This window comes from Tachypleus tridentatus, chromosome 9 (genome assembly GCF_004210375.1).
Source record: "Tachypleus tridentatus isolate NWPU-2018 chromosome 9, ASM421037v1, whole genome shotgun sequence".
Lineage (NCBI taxonomy): Eukaryota > Metazoa > Arthropoda > Merostomata > Xiphosura > Limulidae > Tachypleus > Tachypleus tridentatus.
In genome coordinates this window covers 46,337,272-46,361,400 of record NC_134833.1, presented here as the reverse complement: position 1 = coordinate 46,361,400, position 24,129 = coordinate 46,337,272, and the positions used below count along the sequence as shown (strand labels likewise).

Genomic DNA, 24,129 nt, shown 5'->3' with positions numbered 1-24,129 from the left:
ACTTTCAGTGCTTTTGTGGTATCTGATGTTAATCGAAACAAAACAACTTAAAAAAATACTGATGTAAAGAAATACGTATCTTTTGCTTTTACTGTGTTTTTTGTGATCTTACTTTCCTATTCTTGGAACTCATGACATCTATATCTTCCTGATCACTTTCTTTATACTACCGCGATAAAAACGTCGAACTTTGTTTTTCGGATGTCCTTGTTGGAGTTTACCTTTATAAGTCATGCATACAAGTTTCTTTTCTTGTATTTCAAAGGCATCAATAATCTCCATCAAGTTCCCCAATCTAATATTGTTTATGTTGTTTTTAGGTAGATTTATAGATTTATCTTTTTAGATACTTTCCTATCAATTGTACGTACAAGGTTAAGATATACACAAGAACAACATCACTGTATAAGTTTAGACTTATTTTGGAAAATGTTTAATGCAAATAGCTACGTAGGTGCTTTATGTTTAGTAGTTAATTCTAGAAAATTGGTTAAATGTTTGTATTCTTTTGACTCATTAACACCTTGATAGATAGCAAAAGGGTAAGAGAATATTAAAGAATATTATTCGTGAAATAACTAGACTTTATTAAGTTGATGTAGTCTGCAATAGTGAGAGAATTACGGGGTTTTAAGATTCGTCCATTATATACTTCTTAAATCCTTAACTGAAGTACACCGACAGATTTGTAATATACTTTCTATCATAGTTAAGATATATTTTGCACTGCAAAAGCAACCATATATATTACATAATTTGCGTCTGTATTTGACGTAGAAACTTCACGTGAACTGCTTCTACATATGAAAGTAGTCTCATGTGCGACCTATCTCTTCATGAAATTGGATTTCACAAGAAATGTTAAATAAAGTTCAATGATTGTCAAAACACTCCACAATATACATACATATGTGTATGCGTATATCAGTTGTAGCAGCTTAATTAAGTGAGTATACTTTTTCATATTTCTTGAGGCATTACTATAGTATAACACTTTTTAAACGTTATAGAAACACTTTTTATTTATACATCTGTTAGATCTTACTCAAGTACCTTTTAAAAAATTAGGAAACGTAAAATAATGGTTTTGCCTTGATTTTTTAACTGAAGAATATAATTTCCAGAATAATGTTGTCATATTATATAAATTTAAATTGTAAGTTTCTAGTGTATGTGTTAGCACTAGATTAAACCTTTATTTGTTGAGAAGTGGCGAATGTAAACTCATATATAACATATCACTCCCACTTAAGAGCTGTAAAATCTTAGAGATAGCGAGTGAAACCAATAGTAATTAGAAGGAATATTGAGATCATCCCAGGTTTTGAGAAAGGAAAAAAATAGCCCTGCACAACGCACCTATAAAATAATTATTTCGCCAAATCCTGTTAAAAACAACCAGGCAAGAAAGGTAGGAGAGAGATGTCGTAATATATCTTATTATAAATGTCGTCAGGACCAACTGATTTATTGCGAAACTAATAAAGAGCTAGTTGAAATCCCATCAGTGTAAATGGTACCCAAGACATGATGGCCAAAAGGACAAAAGAAAAATCATAAGTGTTGGAGAGATAATAAAAGCTCTGTCCTAGAGTACTGGTGATGCTCTGTACATCAGCAACTTCTTGGCCAATGGAGGGCAAAATGGAAAGAAGATGGGAAGCATACTTTCCACTGACTTTCCAAATCTTACCTCATATGCCCTTAGAACTGATGATAATGAAGATGCTGATAGTGAACTTCTAGCTTTGACATCTTACCAGCCAGACACAAGCATGAGTCCGTTGGAAAGCCATATGGTTGAACAGAGTGGGATACTAAAAGTTATCCTAAGCTTGTTTCTGGGCCGTCCATGCTTTATTACAGGCAAGATTCCACCACGCATCAGGATACTATGAAAAATGAGTCGAGGTTTTGGGAATGTAATGAACAGCCACTTAAATTATACAATCAGTTACTACATCCAAGCACTCATGAATAGATAGTATGCTCCAACTTCCAAAATTGTACATTGATCAGGTGGCAATGGCTGCAGCCAGTCTCTCCAAAGTGGTAGAAAAATTATCACTGCCTTATGAGTAAATTTCAACCTTCCAAGAAAATGAAAAATGAAGGAGAACAGATAGATAGATAAATCAACAATAGTAAAATATTTACTAGATGTATGGAAATAGGCAAAGAAATCAGTATTAAAGAGAGAAAGGTGGCGATTCAAGAGCATACACTGTATAGCACGACTCATACCATCAATATCAACACCATTTCAAAGGATATTGTGTCCATTAAAGTCTCCAAAGAAAAAGGAATGGAGAAAATAGCTGTTAAAATTATTATCATTGTCTGATTCGTCGTAGGCCTCTCCTGGAGACAGATAAAGAGACCAAACAGTGATGGTGTAACCCACAGAGATACGATAGCCTCAACCTCTAAAGACATATTTATTGACACAGTAATGATGGGTATACGATAATCAACTTGCAATGCCACACCTCCATCAGCTCATCCATCACACAGCCCGTCATTCTGGTATAAAAACTGCAGAAAGATGACAATTTCATCAGTTCTTAAGATTGTTTCCTGCAAAAGGAGTCACATACAATATATTAGAATTATCCAAACACTTACTTTCATCCAGATTAGAACAAAATAAACTGCATCAAAATGTTCATGTTTGTTTAAGATGTGGCGAACTGGGTAGAGAACCTACTGTTGGAAGATAGGGCAGACCTTTGTTAAAAGGAGCCTCAAGTGACTGAGGGCTGAATGAATAATCCCGGGGCCAAAGAAAATGGACCCAAGCAGCCACTGGATACAACAGTGGGGACAGAGACAGGAGTAGACGTGGACCTGTAAAATATTCCAACTATATAGGGCAATTCTTTACATTATAAGGGAAAGACTCAGTTGTAAGCATGACAGAATTTGTCTGTACTCTTACTGTGACAGTAGAATGTAATGCAGTGCTTAGATTTGAGATGAAGCAAGGGACAATTACAACTTTTGAACCTCTAGATAAGTAATGTTGTTTGCAGTTCTTAAGTGTTGTATTTTTTTTTCATGCCTTCACTTTGGGCAGAATCGAAAGCAAGAGGGGTTGAAACTTCCATAAGTGATAAGAGAACATCGATAAATGGAAGAAAATTATCGACTTCAAGTTGCATGGAATATTCTATGCTGTTAAATTATCTGTTCAGATGAGCATGGAAGGCTTCTAGTTCTTATTTTCTATGGGTGATAAAATAAGCGTACCATGATCATAAGTTGCCCAGGTAGCAGGTTGATACACAGACAATTTGACAGCATACAGTTTTCCATAGAACATGAAATCAATGACACTCTTCCATTCCTCAATGTTCTGTTTCACAAGGACAGGAGTTGAGAGATGTTGACCACTACTGTTTATTGAAAGTAAGACTCAAATAAATACATAACTAAATTTTCATTCATGTTATCCCATTACTGTCAAAAGTTAGAAATACTGGGATTGTTGAAACACTAAAATCTAAAGCTAAAGTATATGCTCTTCATTTTCCTTGGATGCAGAATAACAGTTATCTCATTAAAATGACTCATAGTGTGTTACATGGTTCATCTGTCTCAACAAGTAAAGAACCACAAAATGACACTCAAAACGAAAAAAATATATATATTTTCTATCAATTATAAAATAAATTTTTTATCAGTGTTGTACTGCCCCCACAAATTATTCAAAATCCTTTTCTACGTGAATGGTCGAACCGGAATTGCAGTAAAGAGCTCTAAAACTCCAAAAAAACATATTTTCAATTCTTGATGAAAAGAAGTACTGTCTGCTGTAAGCCTATTATGAGTAACCTCATTCAAACCAACATAAATAACATCCCCTTAGGACTATTTGTCTGTCTCAGCGGAAGATTTTCTGGATATTCTATAGCTGCTTCTCTCTCTCTTGGCTTTTCTCGTTTGTTAGGTACATGCACAAGTGTTGAATCTTTTTTTTTTTTTTATATAAAGCAAGATTTATTTATTATATTAATTTTTCTGTTCAGTCCTTTTTTGTGACGGCATTTCTCTCATTTTAGATTGTTTGTTACACTAAACTTATTATATTAAGTCGAACGACCTGTTATTTCCTGTTTATTTAACTACACAGGAAACAAATCGGTTTTATATAATTATTTTCTGCAAATCCCTCTTGTAAAACTGAGAGGTGTCATTTCACACAAACTAACCTCTCACAAAATTACTCATCATGAATATATTCAATATACTTGTATCAGTATAGATAACAAATTAAGTTAGAGTACTTAGAATATTAAGAAATGAATTATTAAACACAGTTTAACTCACAGAAATCATTCAAAATATAAATTTCAGGCTTTTAAATCATCTACATCAGCAGTTGTCCCTATACTTGGACACCCACAGGATGCTGCCTTAGTGGGTGGTAGTCAGGTTGGTAAAAAACAAAGTATGTTGTCTGAAGGTTACATAATTATGTGAAAACCCTTGGAGTTACACAATTATTATGTAACAAACATCTTAGGTTTATATAATTGTTGTGTAATAGGCACTAAAGGTTGACGACTTCATAGTACAATGAAGTAGCTCTAAAGTGTGCGGTACTAAAACCACAAAGATGCAACAGAGAGCGCATTGATATGATGAGTATTGTTAACCACAAGAGGGTGAAGTAGCTCAATATGGCATCAACTTTATAGTACTAATAAAAATCCTTGAAATTATAATGTAATTAAGTTTACAAAACATTATCCTTACAATTACTGCAATTATAGGTTCACTCTGTAAGTTAAACATTAAATCTGCTATTTAAAACTTACTAATTTTATAGTTTTCATTACATATTGCACATGTTTTGCATATTAGACGGTGTATGCATTGGCAAATAATGTTACTAAGGTTATGTAGGTGAATGATGCTACTAAGAAAATTGTTACTATAGTTTGTAGAATAATAAATTAAGTAATAATAACACTATGTAACACAAATATTGTTTATGGACCGTATGTGTTATTTCTTATTTCTTATGTTGTAAAAGTACAGAAAATGACCATTATTCTTTTCGAACTTTGCTTTCGTGACCTGGATAATGAAATTTAGAAATTAAACTATGTTCCATGGAAAAACGGGCAAATTTGCACATTTTTATTTACATAAGGTCTGAATAAAACAACATATAAGTCAAGATTCACATGTATGTATATTAAAGTTATACAAAAATGTTTAGAAGTGAGTAGTTTTTCGAGATTTGCGACTGTAATATAAATCACTTTCACGTATCAGCCCCAAATATAGTCACCCATCATGTTTTCGTTATACGCTCCTTGGTAGTGGCGTTCAAAGTCCAGTATATCTTGGTGGAAGCGCTCGCCTTGCTCCTCTGAGTATGCTTTTATGTTCTCCTTGAATTTATCAAGATAAGCATCAAGGATATTGACTTTCAGGGACATCCTGCAGCTCATTTTACCGTAGTTCTTCACCAGAGTTTCAACCAGTTCCACATAATTTTCGGTCTTGTGATTGCCCAAGAAGCCCCAAACCACTGTAACAAAGCTGCTCCAGGCTTTTTATCCTTCCTACTGAGCTTATTGGGGAATTCTGTGCACTCTAGGGTCTTCTTTATTTGTAGTCCAACGAAGATACCAGCTTTGACCTTTGCCCCAGACAGCTTAGGGAAGAAGTCTCGAAGGTACTTGAAAGCTGCAGACTTCTTATCAAGAACTATGATAAATTCTTTCATAAGACCCAATTTTATGTACAATGGTGGGAACAATACCTTCTGGAGGTCCACTTATGGCTCACACTTGACATTGTGCCTACCCACACAGATCTCCGCCCATTGTGGCCAGTGCTTCCTTATGTAGTGCGCTGAGGTGTCCATGTTTTTCCAAAGACAAAGATAACATGGAAACTTGGTAAAGCCTCCTTGGAGACCCATCAGAAATGTCACCATTTTGAAGTCTCCGATAACCTCCAAGCCATACTCATCATACTTCAAGGCTTCTAGCAAGGTCTTGACGCTGTTGCAATCCTATTTGAGGTGCACCAAATAAGCCAGGGGAAGAGACAGATACTTCTACAACATTGTAGAAAGTTCTTGAAAATTCTTGTAAGTTCGAAAAAATTCTCTATCAGCTACTCAGCACTAAATCTACCTGGAATGTTCTGGAAAATGGATAAATTTGAAAATTTCAATACCCAGGTCACAAAAGCAAAGTTTGAAGAAAAAATAGGTCTTTTCCATTTACTTTAGGCATAAACAACTGGGAAATAACACTTTCTGCCCAGGAACAAAAAAAAAAAAATTTGTTACATCGTGTAATTTACCATATTTGGCAAGTATACTTTTCACAAATATTTGTCCTCAAAAGGCTGAATTTTTCGTAATAATGTGTCTAAATATCACGTAGTAATATCAACATATAATATTAGTTTTACTTCCTTGGTTTTATGGATTAACTATATTCTTAAGCTGTTTCTCTACCCATAAACTATGCTTTCCTTGTATGCAACTGTAAATTAATTCTTGACAAAATATTTCATTCTACACATGTTGAATGTGACTTTATAGTTTTCACTTACATAATACTTATGTCTTAGAAAGGTTGGGAATTCTTTTATAGGCAGACGAGGTTATTATTAGAAGGTCTGATTAAGATATGAGGCGAATGGTCTTATTAGGTGTTTTGTACATTGCTTAACAAAAACGTATGGTGCTACTACATTGCTATAGAACTGCATACGAATTTTAAATATGTTTTAGAAAGGTTGAAAATTCCTTAATGGGCAGGCAAGATTAGTTTTTAAAAAATTCTGCTAAGATTTCTTCAGGTGGATGGTCTTATTAGGAGTATTGTTCTTTGCTTAACAAACACATGTGGTGTTTCTATAAACTGAAAGTGTTACTATGTTGCTATAGAACTGCATACAGATTTCAGTTTTTCTCAGCTTATGTTTATATTTTAACTTATATAACTTGATTACCTGTTCTTCCATTTAATATACTTTTGAGAAGTTTTTATTACACCTATTGTATCGGTTTTATAAATATTGAACAAGACAATTAGTACTGTTTGCTGTGTTTTATGTAATGTGAGTATAACACTCTCATTATAGATATTACTTTTATATCTAATGTGCATGACAGACTTTTTGCATTTTCTGAAATTTTAGTCTGACTATTCGCAGCTGACAGTATGTTGACTTATTACTAATAGAGGAGTTGAATACGTAAGAAAAAAAAATGTTATAGAAACAAAGTTTTAACGAATTAATTATAGATTGTATGTGTTGCTATTTATGATTATACATTAATTACTAAGATACAAATCTCATACATATGTTTACATTATTCTTAAAATTAAAAATAGCTAAATTATAAATTTAATGTTCACGACACTTGTTCTTTACTGGTTCTTTCTCTTTACATAATGATACAAAGCACTAAATGTGTATTCTGTTTCTCAATATTTAATGAAACATGTTTAATATGTACATTTCAGTTAATTTACAGTTCTTGTACACTTTCTATTCAATTTTACATCATTAACTGATTATTTACGACTCTAACAAATGTATTTAACAGTATAATACAAATATACATGTAAATATGCTATTTTTGATGTGAGAAAATCACAGACTCTAAATAAGACTATTACCACATATACATAAACGTTTATCAACAAAATTTCAAGATCTGAATAAACTAATATACTATTTATGTAACACATTGGTTGTAAAATACCAGATTGTCCACTTTAAATTATCATTCATACAACTTTCGTATATCATATTCATGTTACTACTTATTTATTTCATCTGAGTACGTAAGAGTTTATAAAACAAAAAGTTGGAGTACAATTCTTCTACTTCGCCGAGTTCGTCGTACTTTACAAGAAAAGGATTTTACGCTCACTAGTCGGTAAGATTAAACTGTCAAATGTACAACAATAAGTCAAAAATTCATACGGGGTCAGTCGAAAAATATACTCACTTTTGGTTGAGGTTTAGTAAAGTGCCATGGGAAATATCAAGCCTTTATATTTAATTGAGTGTTTATTTTATAAGCTCTAGTTAAAATATTTACCATTGGTGTTGTTTAAACAACTGTGAAACGTCTATGACAGGAATTTAACGAATAAGGTAAATTCTTCAAGCAACACCAGTTTACCACTAAGTTTAAATTGTGCTTCAAACAAAAAATTATTGTTCACCCATTATTGTTTCAAATAAATATCCTAGTTACGAGAAACACTTCTAAATGCTAATATTTCCTTATATTACTACTACTTGCATATTTAATTTAATCTGAAATAATATACGTTTATAAAAAGGGTATTATATATACATTTCAATAAATTAATTTTATAAAAAAGATCATATCATTAAAATGATTCACTGAAAAAGTGAAAGTCTGAAAATGAATTATATGAAAAAAGGTAAACTGCCCTGACAAGTAAGCTTATTTCTTCGTGACTTAACACAAACATATGTTTAACGTTTTAAAGGATGCAAAACAACTGTTTGACAATAGGTTATGAAATTAAAATCTCCTACAGTTCCAAGATCGTTCTGTAGTAAATACATAAAATTGGACCCTATAGATAAAAACAATATCAACTAATAATACAATAACACTGTTCGCCATAAAAAAAAACTATAACAGAGTTGGAAAATTCCAAAATAGATTCAATTTAAAAATTACTTATTTTTGTTTATTCTACCTCATTTTCCGTACCTAGTGAATGTTGTGCTATAAGAATGGATTTTATATAAAGGAGAAAAAGTATAAGAAAGTAGGAAACTTAATTTCATTAGGTGTACTTCAGGTGTTTTATTTTTTCCCTTATAGGTAGAAGTTACTATCAATGGTTTACTGTAATATGCTTTCTTCAAGTTCTCTTCCCTAACGCACTGTCTTTACTAAATTTTCGAATAATGCATGCTCTCTTTATTGTCTTGCATATTTTGAAACTTTTTCATTGTATTTCGTCCTTATATCACTTCTTTCGAATTATATATCAGTAGTTTTCGTGAAGATGCTACTTTGTTTCATGCCTTTGCTTTTATCATACAGTCATATTCTAGCTACCAGATAGATATCCACTTATTCATACGTTAATTATCAACACGTTAAGATGTACCAGTACATCAAGCTAAACACCTGAAAATTAACGAATAAGTGAAACAAACTCAAGTGAAAATAAACTAAATGGTCAACGTTTGGTCAAATGACGTCATTCAAATTTCATTACAATGTAACCGAATTTTTTTATCATTTATATTAAGTATTTACCGGATGACTACCTAATTACCTCTTTGGTTGTATAATAATAAACTCGTATGTAATTTTTGTAATTACCGCTCACTACAAACACATTTATATTAATTTGTTTCATGTCTACCTTTATGTGTCTTTATCTATGTATCTATTTATTAATTAATATATATTTAGTTGTTTTTTATGTAATGTTCCTGTAACTTTATGTCTCTGAAATTATAATTAAAAAACGATAAATCATGATTATATAACAGAAAATATACTATAATATCTGATCATATAAAAGTAGCATTCATTTTATCCGTTCTCTTTTTGACATGCTCATAACTTTTTTTTTTTGTAACAAAACAAATTCTAAAAGGCTACTTTACAACATTACAAGTTACTTCACGAAAAACTACAGAAAGCTACATCGGCCTGGCATGGCCAAGCGCGTAAGGCGTGCAACTCGTAATCCGAGGGTCGCGGGTTCGCGCCCGAGTCGCCGTGGGGGCGTATAATGTGACGGTCAATCCCACTATTCGTTGGTACAAGAGTAGCCCAAGAGTTGGCGGTGGGTGGTGATGACTAGCTGCCTTCCCTCTAGTCTTACAGTGCTAAATTAGGGACGGCTAGCACAGATAGCCCTCGAGTAGCTTTGTGCGAAATTCCAAAACAAACAAACAAACAAAACAAAGCTACATCAGCCCGTCCCTTAGTCAACAGCACTTACTGGCAACCTAGAGCCACTTAATAGACACCAAAGCAGTTGTTTGTGAAGCCGACCTAGTCCATTTATGACCTATTTTTGTGTATGAGCAAGCTCTGTTCATTATTGGCAATTTGAATGTATGACTAAATTACATTCATCTGGGGCATGTTCGAACACACTAGATCTAGTGAAGGATCATAAAATTTGCGTGTTACTTACACATTTTTAGTTTGGGATAATACTCAGTCCACCCCCACATAACCATTTTGTTAAATATACCTTTTTACGAAAATATAACTTAGAACTTATTATAAATTTTGAAATCATAATTTTTAGATAAAATATGTAAGAATTTTACATCTGAGTTATTATAGTTATGTAAACTGTGTATACATATATAGTGTTTAATATTTATTTTTCCTTCAGTATAATTTCGTCGCGCCCCCATGGCTCAGATAGAATATTTGTGGATTTACAAAGCTAAAAACTGAGTGTCGATACCATTGCTCGTTTTATTAGTACTTGCAAGAATCTTATTACAGTCTGTGTTTATATTCAAATGTAACAGTAAAATTTGCTTACATATTACTTCACATTAAAAGCCGAACAGTAATGTTTTATTTAAACTAATTTTAATGCATTTGTTTTCATTTAATCTTAGAGTAATATTTTATCCTAAACTGTTTGTTATAATTATTTTCTACTGCAAGATACAATCTTATGGCTTTTTATCACTGTCGTCTATAAAGTATTTTAAATTAACAAAGAAGCAAAACGAATATTAATAAAATATAACTCATAATTTTAAATAATTTAATTTCATAAGCATTCCTCATAAGTTTAATTTAGAACTATGAAATAGTAATGTAATCACCATCTTACCTCAGATACCGGTTTGCTGTTTCGAAGCATCAGAACGTATCTAGTTGTGCATTTATGTGGCCAAGCCTTGTAATATTCACTATTAAACTAAACAAAAGGGAAAATATTTTGTACCTTTTTAGATAGTTAAATTACACTATAAAAAGAGAAGCAATGAAACTTTAGAAATAATTAATAGAACCCATTTGAGATGGTAATTTACAACAAACATAGCAATATAGCTTCGGTTAAACCTTCTGCTTGCATTCTACTATTTCTAGAATATAATTCACCTCATCTATTCATGCGATTTTATTTTAACAGCACACATATATCATATAACTTAAAAATAAAAAAAATCTTATCATGCATTTTTATCTACTTATAAATTTATATAGCTATCTTATTGAACGTAATCGTAACTGCTATTCCTTACTTTTTCTAGAGTATCAAACATATCTTACTTTATGAACAGTTTCTAGTATTTATATATAATCTCAAAATAACTTCTTTAAAAGAAATCACCACTTTGATTCATGACATTCAATAAATCATTTTCCTTTCTCTTTTCGATTTTGTTTCCACTAAGCGCGAAAACAGAGAGGTCTAAATTCTTATTTTTTTTAGAAAAACCTTTAAAAAATCTACGTTTCCATTTACAACTGTTGGTGATTGATGATTGACTGGTCTGATTACACTGTCTGTGATCTAAAAGCTGTTTCACAAATCTTCATTAAATATAGAATATTTTCAGAAAAGAAGTCAACATTTAACTCTCTAGCAGGCATGCTATATCTTGTCTCTCTCGTACGTTGTTTGAAGAGCTGTGTTTTTCACGTCACCTGTTTATGTTAGGAAACAACTAAATGTCGATGCGTATTATAATTTGTGAAAAAGATTCGTACTGAAATAAGTAAAATTAGTAACGAATTATCATTTAGGAACAAATGTAAGAACAGAAAAATAAGTGTTCCATTTACGTACATGCCCAGTATAACAGTGTTATATATGAAATTTAAAACTTTTGAAACTTATATATGAAATTAAAAACTATATTAGAATTTCACAAATTCAAAAAATCAGTATATTACAAAAACATATGTCCAATAAAAAGATATAAAAACTCAATAACATACAATTAATGTAAAATTACGACATTTCTTCTAAAACATAACTCAAAAATATAACAATAATGCACATTTAAGTAGCATACAATTTAAAGTCGTGTTTAGTAGAGAAAAAAAAAATACCACCAAAATAACACACAAAAATCAACATTCAATAACCAGTTACATGTAATACGAAAAAGCACAATGCAACGCAATCATAAAACCATACTGCCTTTCAGAATGATACATCACAACAGAATGCAATTAATTAATGATATAAATGATATAAACACAGTAACCATATAAGCATACACTAATAATATGTTCGTGTGTAAACTACATTAACGCACATCCAATGCATGTACTGTTACCATTTGTTTTTTTATCAAAATATATTTTATACAAATACAAAGCATTTAAATTTCTTTACGGAATGACCATTTCACCAGGAAAACATAACTAGTATACAATTAACAGTTAATTTATACACATTATTTAATGTCTCATTTTTTGTATTATCGCTACTATATGAATCTTCAATTAACTGTAGTAAGCTAAGTACTGCAATACCTAATACCAAAAAATACTGAGTCTTCTATCTGGACTGGAACCGAATCTTTCATCAACGTTCACAGAGAGCGAATTCTATGTTGATATACAGGTACACTTCTCTTGATGACTGACAAAACGTGAAGCACAAGTACGTTTACGTTTTTCACCGACGATAATATATAATGTCCTCGTAGAAATACTAACGTCCAAAGTTAATTCACGGAAATTAAACGCTTTGTAATGTTATAAATCTATAAACTTACCTGGTCAAACATCTGTAGTTTTTTTTCGATTAATAAGTGTTTATCAATATTATATCTTCCAAGGTTTATTGTATATTAACTGCAGCGACCCAATAATATTAAACTGTCTCCCTGCGTTGCGATTTATATGCTTTAAAGCGATGTTCTAGACCCAACAATACTTGGATTTATGTTCATATATATATATATGTTGATTTTTATTCTTCTCCAAATTTAGGGAACTGGCGGGATTCGCGCAATATGCATTTAATAATACAAGTTACATGCATTTGTAAATATGTATTAAACTAAAATAAACCTAGATAGTAACATAAATGGAGTATAGTAAATCCGTTACACAGTTTTAACAAACAAATATCAATAGGCTGAAACCTTACTAGGAATGCATACTACAGTCTAACATAATTTATATGGGCCTTTTTAGCTGAAATATGAATATGTGGTCATGGTATTAATATTTCAAAATATTATTATCGTAGAGAATGAAACATTTCGTTTCTGAACATAAAATGTGAAAAAAAAATAGTTATTTTCAAATAATTGTTTAGAGATGCCTTTTTGAACAATTAGATTAGGAAATATTTTTTGTAATAAATACATTCATAGATAATACACAAACACATACACACATGTACAATAGTATACGGAAATTTAAAAAAAAAATCTTTATTTTTATTCTAAACTTTCAACATGCCATTTTAACAAAATAGATATAAAGGAGTTAACAAAGAAATATATCTTTATTTAACAGCCAAAAATAAGAATCTTCACATGTCGTAACTCAATACGTTACGGTTATGCTGATTTTATAGTAAAGTTACATGAGGTGTATCATTTGTACATAATTAACCAGATATGAGCATCCAACATAAGACAACATACTATTTTATCAGATTCAAAGCGGGTATATTTTAATAAATAGGAAATTCCTACAATTCAATTAGACTGAATCGTGACATGTATTTTGGTTAACTCAAGTAAGAAGATAATTGACTTTGAATGCACATCACACTTAAGAACGATATCACAAGGATAATGACAAAACAGTTTAGCGTCAGGGTATGGAACAATCTCTTCAAGGTAAACAGTGTATATAAAAGTGCCTTTAATTAGTTTTCTGAACCGAGGTGTTTTATAATGTTTTCCAATTGTATTACAATATGTTTACAACAATAAGTCAAAATAATAATTTAAATGTTATAGAACATGAGTTTTCTTTTTTTTTTGTAACGTTTAATTTTGTTTCACAAGCTAAAGTATTCAATGGCACTTCTTAACACCGATTCTCGTGCTGATAAATCTAATAAAAACTTGTGTTTTCTACAAGTCGTTTACGTCATCGTACATTAACATATACAAACTATTGAGTTGCAGTAGTTTATTTTGCAAATAACTGAAAAATTAAATTAGAACTCAGTTTTACGTTTTTTCTAATACGTATTAATAGTTTCTTGTCCTGATTGGCTATAATTATCTTAATGGAGTGAATCAAAGTTTCACAATTTTAACAAATTTTCATCTCAGTAGTAAACGATTTTTTCCAGACAAACAGAAAAACATTGTGAACCTTATTATTCTAATTCCTTCACAAAAATTTTTCTTGAAATGAAAAAGACAATAGTACATATTTATATATATAAATAATCGTTTATATATAAAAGATGTGCTATTTTGGACACATAATTAGATTTGAGGGTAGAGTGGTAAAGATTCTGATGAGTAATTAAATCGAATTGGATATAGGCGCTCTCCATACTTAATATTGCTGGTGCATAACACATATTTAATAAACAATAGACAAAGTAGTATAATAAAAAATTACGTTTTACGAAGACAAGTAGGAATCGATATATGCGTAATCTAGCTATCCATAGTAATATAAGAAAGCTTTAAATATTTTAAAAACTATTTAAACACGAAGATCAAAACTAAGAAAATGAATTTCTATTTTGGTTCACACTCACATAGTTACCGTAATGGCCATGTGGTTAAAACACTCCACTCGTAATCTGAGGGTCGCGCGTTCAAATACGCTTCCCACCAAATATGCTTGCCCTTTCAGTCGTGGGGGCGTTATAACGTAATGGTCACTACCATTATTCGTTGTTAAAAGAGTAACCCAAAAGTTGGCGATAACTTGCTTCCTTTCTTTATTGTTTGTTTTTGAAGTTTTATTGCGCTAGCTGTCCCTAATTTAGCACTGTAAGACTAGGGGGAAGACAGCTAGTCATCACCACCCACCACCAACTCTTGGGCTACTCTTTTATCAACGAATAGTGGGTTTGACCGACACTATAACGCTCCCACGGGCTGAAAAGGCAAGCATATTTGGTGTGACAGGAATTCGAACCCCCGACTCTCAGATTACGAGTCGAGCGCCCTTACCACCTGACCATGCCGGGCCATGTCTTTCACTACTAAATTAGAAAAGCAGATAGCCCTCGTGTGGTTTTGCGTGAAATTCAAACCAAACCATAGATAACGCAAGTTTTAATAATACTCATATTACAAAACGCATAAGGTCTTCTAACTCAAACGTGTATGGAGTATCTTACTAACACATTTATTTTCACAACCACCATTTTATCGAGACACACAAGTATGTCGGGCGGCCAAAATATTATGTGTTATTAACAGGAGTGGCAGTTTAGATTTTCTACTTTCTGTAGCAAGGACAGTGGTAATACAAGCTATCATATATTTTGAGTAGGTATGTTTTACTAGAACTTTTCTTCACGTACCAAAATACAAAATTTCAAAGCAATTCATTAAAAAATACACGGGATATAAATCTTCCAATTGTTCATGAATTTTCCCCCTATTTTTTCTTAACTAAGGTACACAGATTTTATTTGCCAAAGAAACAGACTCAACTTTTATGAAGTTTTTCAAATTAGGTACACAGATAAGACCTTTTAAACCTATAATTGTGTATCAGACTTGTTCTAACTATAATCCACCTGTGCAAAGTTATTTAACAAAAACTGTTCACATTTGACAAAAATGTCTTCGCACACCTACGCCAAAAGTCACATGATTTATCGGTCCCAAATTTTTTTATAAAGCTTCACTGAAGAATGAAAGCTGACCATTTTAATTTTTTGCCCTTCAGATCGGTTTGGTTTGTTTTGAATGTCGCGCAAATTTGCACGAGAGCTATCTGCGTTAGCCGTCTCTAATTTAGCAGTGTAAGACTAGAGGAAAGGCAGCTAAATTAATTTTTTATTTATCATTATCTCTGCTATATCACTAACTCTAGATATTACTATTAACGTACTATGCATTGAACTGTTTAAAATTTTTAAAAAATGAAGATATGTACTCAGCTTCGTAAAATAGTCCTAAACTAACTTCTTGGGAAAGCCCGGCATGGCCCGGCGGTTAAAGAACTCGACTCAAAGTCCGAGGGTCGCCGCTTCGAATATCAATCACACCAAACATGCTCGCCCTTTCTCCGTGGAGGCATTAATATATGACGGTCAATCCCACTATGCGTTGCTAAAAGAGCAGCCCAAAAGTTGGTGGTGGGTAGTGACGACTAAATTGCCTTACACTCCTAAATTAGGGACGGCTAGCACAGATAGTCTTCGTGTAGCTTTGCGCGAAATTTGAAAAAATAAAACAAAATATTTTTAGTCATATGTGTAGTTCCACGTCTTTTTCGCTAAGAGCATAATTATAAATTTATATTTTTCTTTCCTGAACGTTACTCATTATTATTTATGTTGACACACGTCAGAGGGAACTCGCACGCGATGAAACAATTCAAATAATAAGCTGCGTTAGCCTCCAACAAAATCTTTTTTACCTCGTTCAATAATGTAGGCCTCGTGGAAGAAGTTTTGATTATTTTATGAAAATCACTAAACCTTTCAAATAAATTTTAAAAACACAAATAATCCATAATTAGCTAAAATATAAAAGTAAAATTTAAACACAAGTCAACTGTATCTCTGACTACAATATACTTACATAAGAAACAACTGAAGTCTATGATGAACAAAGCAGCCAAAAATATTGCAAGCAGTTACATCTATCCCATGATGACCACTTTGCGCCAATTGAAAAATTACTATTGTTCTGGTATAGCCTAAAAGAAACTCTTTATAATTAATATAACTACATTTTGACTGTAAAGTTTCAATATAATTAGAGAAGGTGGGCGTGGCAACTATCAAAGGTTGACAAAATTTACTACTTGTTTGAACCTTATTGAACTAAAGAATTTTAAAACACACATGTACAAGACTGCAGTTGTACATTGTTATAATGTGAAACTTTATAGCGCCTGTATCACGTGATAATAAAACGTGATATTTGCATTTTTTCTTTCATTATTTCTTTTGAAATAAAGGAAAAAATAAATATAACATAAATCAATGATCTATAACGTACTTCATAATGATAATTTAATTAAAATACATTAAGGGTAAAGTGTTTTGTTTGTTTTGGAATTTAGCACAAAGCTACTCGAGGGCTATCTGTGCTAGCCGTCCCTAATTTAGCAGTGTAAGACTAGAGGGAAGGCAGCTAGTCATCACCACCCACCGCCAACTCTTGGGCTACTTTTGTACCAACGAATAGTGGGATTGACCGTCACATTATAACACCCCCACGGCTGGGATGGCGAGCATGTTTGGCGCGACTCGGGCGCGAACCCGCGACCCTCAGATTACGAAGCGCACGCCTTAACGCGCTAGGCCATGCCGGGCCTAAGGGTAAGGTGCTTTAATTAAATTTTCGATGTAACTCAAAAACATGCAGAGTAGAGAATTTAAAGAAGTTGTAGAGAGTTTAAGGATTAGCCCAGCATGGCCAGTTGGGTTAAGGCATTCGACTCCTAATCTGATGGTCACAGGTTCGAATCCTGGTCGCAACAAACATGCTCGCCCTTTCAGCCTTGGGGGCATTATAATGATGCGTTCAACCCCACTCTTCGTTGGTAAAAGAGTAGCCCAAGAGTTGACGTTGGAAGGTGATGACTTAGCTACCTTCCCTCTAGTCTTACACTGCTAAATTAGGGACGGCTAGCGCAGATAGTCCTTGAGTAGCTTTGCGCGAAATTCAAAGCAAACAAACATCTTTATCTAAGATTACAAAACCAATGAATCTATCTAGGTTCTGCAATTTCAAATTAATGACAGGCTTGATAAACCTTGAAATCTTGATTTAATAACGTACTAAAGGTCATTGGCAAGAGAGGCTAAACAAACAGTTCTGGGTTTAAAATAATATTATTAAAGGTAAATAACACTGAAGGTAAAGGTCTGGAATTAAAAAAATTTGTAATACACAGACATATACCTGTTTGATAATATAAATATATTTCTAGTTTTTAATTATATGTACAGAATAAAGTCATGACGCTTTATAATGACTCAATCAATTATATTAAATATTTGTGTAAAAATCAGAAAATCTATTAGACGTAATCTTAACAATTCACCAAAATAGCAAACACATTTTTTTTTTTTACAAATGAACGAAGTTTATAACGAAAAATTTAACAACCATATTCTTAAAAGGATTTTTATTTTAAAATCTTGGCTGAGCAGATAGCCCTTTGTGGCTTTGCTATACGAAAAACACACACACAAACACATATTTTAAAATCAAGTGATTATTGTTTCACGTTTCATAAATCTATGTTTTCACTTTTTATCTTAACAACAATATAAAACCACAGACTTGGTAATGGTTCAAATACACGCATCATAGTCAAACACAATTCTTTAGTAGAACAAACCAAAACACCATCAGTGGTTGTAACACAGTGTTACCAATGCCAAAGGTTTGGACATGTAGCAGCAGCATGCCAAGCAACTGCGCGCTGTGTAGACTGTGGAGAAAATCACCACATATCTCAATGTACCAAACTAAACCCCTAACTTGAATGCTGTAATTGTGGGGAAGAACACAGGGCAAATTACGAAAGATGCCAAAATACGAATGTATTAAGGCACACTTATACCAACTTAAAAATCCAAACATGAACAAGCCACAAACAAACAAAATCCAAGAACAATCAAAATCAACTACTATTCAAACACTACAAAACACAAACACACAAACAAACTCATATGTTGCAGTAGTCAAGAAAACATCATTCATGCAGGAAAAATCATCAACAAGTAATGAAGATTTACCTAAAACAACTGAAGACACACACAAAACCACTCCTATGAATATTGAAAACACACTAACCAATGCCATTACTTACATCTTTTCTGAAATATTGATAGAATACACTAATACAAATAATGAAAACGATCTAACAGATATAATAATTAAAATAATTATGAAAAACATCGAAAAATACCTACCACAAATGTTAACATACATCATGAACTCTGTTAAACATGGATAAATTCACAGTATTACACATCAATATCCAGAGTGCTATTTATGGCTTCCAACGCCTTTCCCCGTTAAATTTGTACATCTTATAAAATCAAATTCAAATAATAATAATTAATAGAATAGTGCTAGATTAAAACAGCCACCTACGTAAATAGACTTAAAAAAAGAAAAATATTAATTGACATTGCCCTGAAAAGGATCAGTCTAAAGTTGATATTACTCCATATTAATCAGTCAATTCCAACAATGTAATGGAAGGAGAAAGAGGTCTCGGTGTACCTGACACTCCTGGGTATAAAAATTATATATACCCAAATACCAGAGACAGCCAGACAGACAAGATTATCTTGTCACATCAGCAATACTGTTTGTACACGTTGCATATTCAGTGCATGTGAAATTTCAGTTTGTAGCTCAGAAATTATAGTTTCCCAGCTATTTCACAACAGAATTTGAAACAATTTTTCTATAACATGTTTTTTTTTCCTTTTGCTTAAAGTTACACAAATTGTCAGCTATAAACCAGTGTTCAGATTAAAGACAAACTTTCAGATAATTATATATATATAGCTTAGCCTTTTATGATATATTACACCTCATTAATAACAATTCCTTACAAGTATGTTTAAACATTTCATATATGTCTCAAAAAATCTTTGTATAAAACTCATGTTTAATCATAGCCCAATAACTTATCATTAATGTACGTAAATAAAATCACAGACTTAAGTACCACAATTACTAAGACATTTACTTAAAAACTTCAACATACACTATACAGTATTTACAAAAACATTTTAGTTTGTAAAACACTGACATTTAGCCCAATTTAATAATAACAGTGATACATACTTGTTTTGGCATATTAAATAAAACAATATTGATTAACAAAATAATGGGATATTCCCCAAATTTATTCGAGTAATGTTATCATAGAACATTTCTACATTATAGAAATTCTACAAAACATATCATACTCTTAGCTAATTGGACTGTCACTCTCGTGCTGGAACGTCGAACATTATATCTATTCCCGATTGCTAAAAACTGACGTGTTTAACTTTTGGCTAATATATTATCATTAATATATGTAAGTCAAATCACAGATCTGCCAAGGGTAACACGTTCTCAAACATTTATTAACAAAACATCAAGTTAGAAAAAGACTAACTGACCTGCAAATTATCAGGAATATTGTGAATATATTCTACATTTTAAGAATAAAATCTGTAAAAGTTATTGAAAAAAATAGTTCAAGTTTGTTGCTTCTTACGTTACAAAATATGGTCTATAAGAAACTGGTTATTTGACATTTCATTAATACATCACCTTTGATGTTTATCATTACAAAATATACTTTACGTACAAACTAAGTTGTATGTAAGTCTAACAATGAAGAACATATTTTTTTGATATTTAGAGATAATACAAACTCAAACACGTATGAATTATAAAATACTCGACTTCCATGATTAAATGAACGTTCATACAAGTTTAGTTTATTTCAATTAGCATAAAATGATTGTGTACTTTCTTCTCTAATAGACTTTTCTACTGACCTTTGTTCATCAGATGATCAATGCTCTCAACTTGTTCTATTGTTATGCAATATTTGAATACAATCAAAACAATAATTAATACATTTTCCTTATATATATAAAACATTAATCATAACTGTAAAAATTAGAGTATAATAAGTTACAATCTTAAAAAGTTAGATGTTTACTGCAGTAACATGAATTTTATTAATATGATGAATTATGACATATATCTTTTATAAACGATCAAAATATCTAGTTGTCTTAATGCTGAACAAAATATATAATATATTAACAGTTTTGACAAGGCAGAGTTTACACTATCAGGTTCTTCTATGACATAATAGACTGAAAATTGCTAAGTACTTTGACACTACCCCACTCTGTCATTGGGACAATAAATACAGTGAATACCGCAGTAGACGTTTTCACTACAGTAATATACATGTAAATTTTGTGATCTCACAACAAAGGTATAGTCTACAAGAAAAGATATACCTGTCCTTTTACATGAAATGGGTTTATAAAGAAAAATTGATATAAATTCACTCAAAAACAATGTCAGGCATTCTTAAAAGTATGTTATGGAAATAATGTGAAATACTATTCCTTAATCAGTTTTACTATAAACTATGGCAACATTGTCCTCAGTAGTATACACCATCTATACTGATACTATCCTACGAAATATTTTGTCAATAACTTATCTCCTGTTATACTAAAGGGAAAAAGTTATTTTAGATAGATGATACTAATGTCTTGGATGTTGCTTAATGTGACGAGGATGCAGCTGATTTACCAAAGGTTCTAGGTCTTTTAATGAGTTTGGCAAATAAATGGCAAATGGGTTTGAATTATAATAAATGCAAGATAACTCATATGAATTATAATAATTTCAAATATAAGTATAATTTGGATGGTAATATACTTAACAGTGTCATGAGAAAAAGGGATCATGGTGTAATAATCAATCAGACTCTTAAGCTATACAACCTATAGGATTTTAGGTTGTATCTACAAAAATATTGAATACAAGTTTAAAGAGGTTATAATTTCATTGTATACATCACCAGTTAGGCCATATATAAAGTATGGAATTAAGTCTCATGCTCCTTACCTTCGTAAACACATTGAATTCTTGAAAAAGGTTCAGAAGAGAGTTACTAAATATAATAACATTAAATACATCCATGTGTGTTTCAGTTTGTGAAGAGTGAGCGGTTTTTTTCTCAGGATATGGAATACTTATACTCTGCTGTTTATTCTTATGTTTATTGGTGTAGTACCCGGCCAAAGACTGTTTATTGTTAGGAATACCAAAATATTGACTTTAATAGTTATTATTTAGTTTACGTAAGTTTCTTCTCATTATGAGTAATATTGTTGTTACTAAAGGGCTAGCCATTTTTAAATTTTTCTGCTGAGAATATAAGTACAAGTAAATACAGAGAGTAAAACAGCTTAAAAAATTGTTGTTCTGTAATAAATACGAATTGAACCACAATGATCTTCCTATTTGTTTACACCGTATTCAACAGACGACTACAGATAATATATGTAAAAGTATCGATAAAAGCTAATGTTTTTTAGTGTTAAAATCAAAGATATACGATAATTCTCAGTGAAACAAATCACTATATTGTATCTTAGAAACACTGGGATGGGTATTAACATTTTTACTGATAAGCAGAGAACAACGTTTTGACCTTCCAAGTTCATCTTCAGGTTAACAAAGAGAGAGATTGCAACTGACCGTCAACAAAACTGTTAATACCCTTACCAGCCGTTCTGGGATACATTTTTATTTCAAATGGGTTTCTCCCCATCAAGAATCACTATATTATAAAGATATCATCTGAAATATTTAATATTTATGTGCAAGTCCTTTTACTGACATTTTCTAATTTCTACATAAAATCAACCAAAATGGCTATTTACCATGTAACTAACAGTGTTCGATTGACATTCTTCCAAATGACTATGTACTATGAAAAACACTTAAGTTAGCTTCTGGTATTTGATAAAGCGCTACATTTTAACTCAGGTTTTTTATTAGCTTCTGCTCGTGATACTTGCCGATTTTCTGCATAGAAAATTTACTGAAATTATTGCATTTCTTGGTTACTTTGCAACGAAGTAATATTTTTACCAACTACTCTTTTACCAACGAATAGTGGGATTGAGCGACACATTATAACGCTCCCACGGCTGAAAGGGCGGGCATGTTTGGTGCGACCAGGATTCGAACCCGCGACCCTCGGATTACGAGTCGAACGCTTCAACACTCTTGCCCATACCGGGCCCTATTGCTATAAGAGAGAGAGCTGTTTTTGCAATTATAGATATACATTCTATTCATGCTTGGGATTCACATTTTTATACCTATTATGCATAATTGAAGTGTTTTATAAAGAAGTTTCATTATTTAGTGATATTAAAATTATTCTGTACTGACCATGTAACGTTAAATGAGAATGTCTTCTGTGTTGACAGTGTAACCTTATATGGGAATATTTACCTTTTCCTAGTTTGACTGAACTACAGTGTATATAATTAATTTCGCCATAAGAAATATTATTTTGTTGTTCAGACTAATTTCAGATTTTATCTATGCTTAAAACCGAATTTTCATTCCTTTTTTTTTTTGCCAAGGAAAATAGAAATCCAATTTCACAAATGGATTGCCAAATGTAAATCCATGAGGTATTTTGACTTCTTTGTTTCAGTAGCCTTAGCTAAAGCTTATGATGGACTACTAGGAATTAAAGTTATAAGAAATAGTTGTACACGATGTAAAAAATAGTCGGAATGTGCAATGAAACAATTTTCTTTGTAAATAAAGTCAAAATTTTCATGTAGAGCTGTAATACATTTTGACGTAATACCAAAAAAGAATAATACACTTTCGTTACAAATGTGAAGGATATCTATTTTATCTTTTCCTATCCCATGTGGTTGTGCTACAACAAAATGCATTTATTTTACAAAAGATGTTTACCAGTTACATTCTATTCTTCCCCAGCTTAACGAAAGAGATATCTAACCTTACTCACTTATGTTGGGGGCCCGGCATGGCCCAGCGTTGTAAGGCGTGCGACTCGTAATCTGAGGGTCGCGGGTTCGCATCCCAGTCGCGCCAAACATGCTCGCCCTTACAGCTGTGGGGGCGTTATAACGTGGCGGTCAATCCCACTATTCGTTGGTAAAAAGTAGCCCAAGAGTTGGTGGTGGGTGGTGATGACTAGCTGCCTGCCCTCCAGTCTTACACTGCTAAATTATGGACGGCTAGCACAGATAGCTCTCTTGTAGCTTTGTGCGAAATTCAAACAAAACAATCACTCATATTACTTAAAGCAAATAAACTAATTCAGTCTATGACTACCTTACTAATTCCACAGGATATTCATGATAAATGTAGTTTTAATAAAATTATATTAGATAATTTTTACTGTTGTAAGTATGTGTCTAAGAATTT

General features: G+C 31.9%; 1 protein-coding gene and 1 long non-coding RNA gene across 3 annotated transcripts in view; one reads left to right on the top strand and one right to left on the bottom strand.

The window, feature by feature from the left end:
* LOC143227069 (uncharacterized) overlaps positions 1 to 17,000 on the bottom strand; it is a 39,583-nt gene extending 22,583 nt beyond the window's left edge. For both annotated transcript variants that reach the window (XR_013014852.1, XR_013014851.1), the window contains exons 1-2: positions 16,729 to 17,000; positions 10,854 to 10,940 (exon numbers count right to left, since the gene is read on the bottom strand). This is a non-coding gene — a long non-coding RNA (uncharacterized LOC143227069). The remainder of the gene's footprint in view (positions 1 to 10,853; positions 10,941 to 16,728) is intronic.
* The window catches only part of LOC143227071 (neural cell adhesion molecule 2-like), a 126,579-nt gene that overhangs the window by 35,077 nt on the left and 67,373 nt on the right, over positions 1 to 24,129 (top strand). The gene's annotated exons all lie outside the window — the stretch shown is intronic.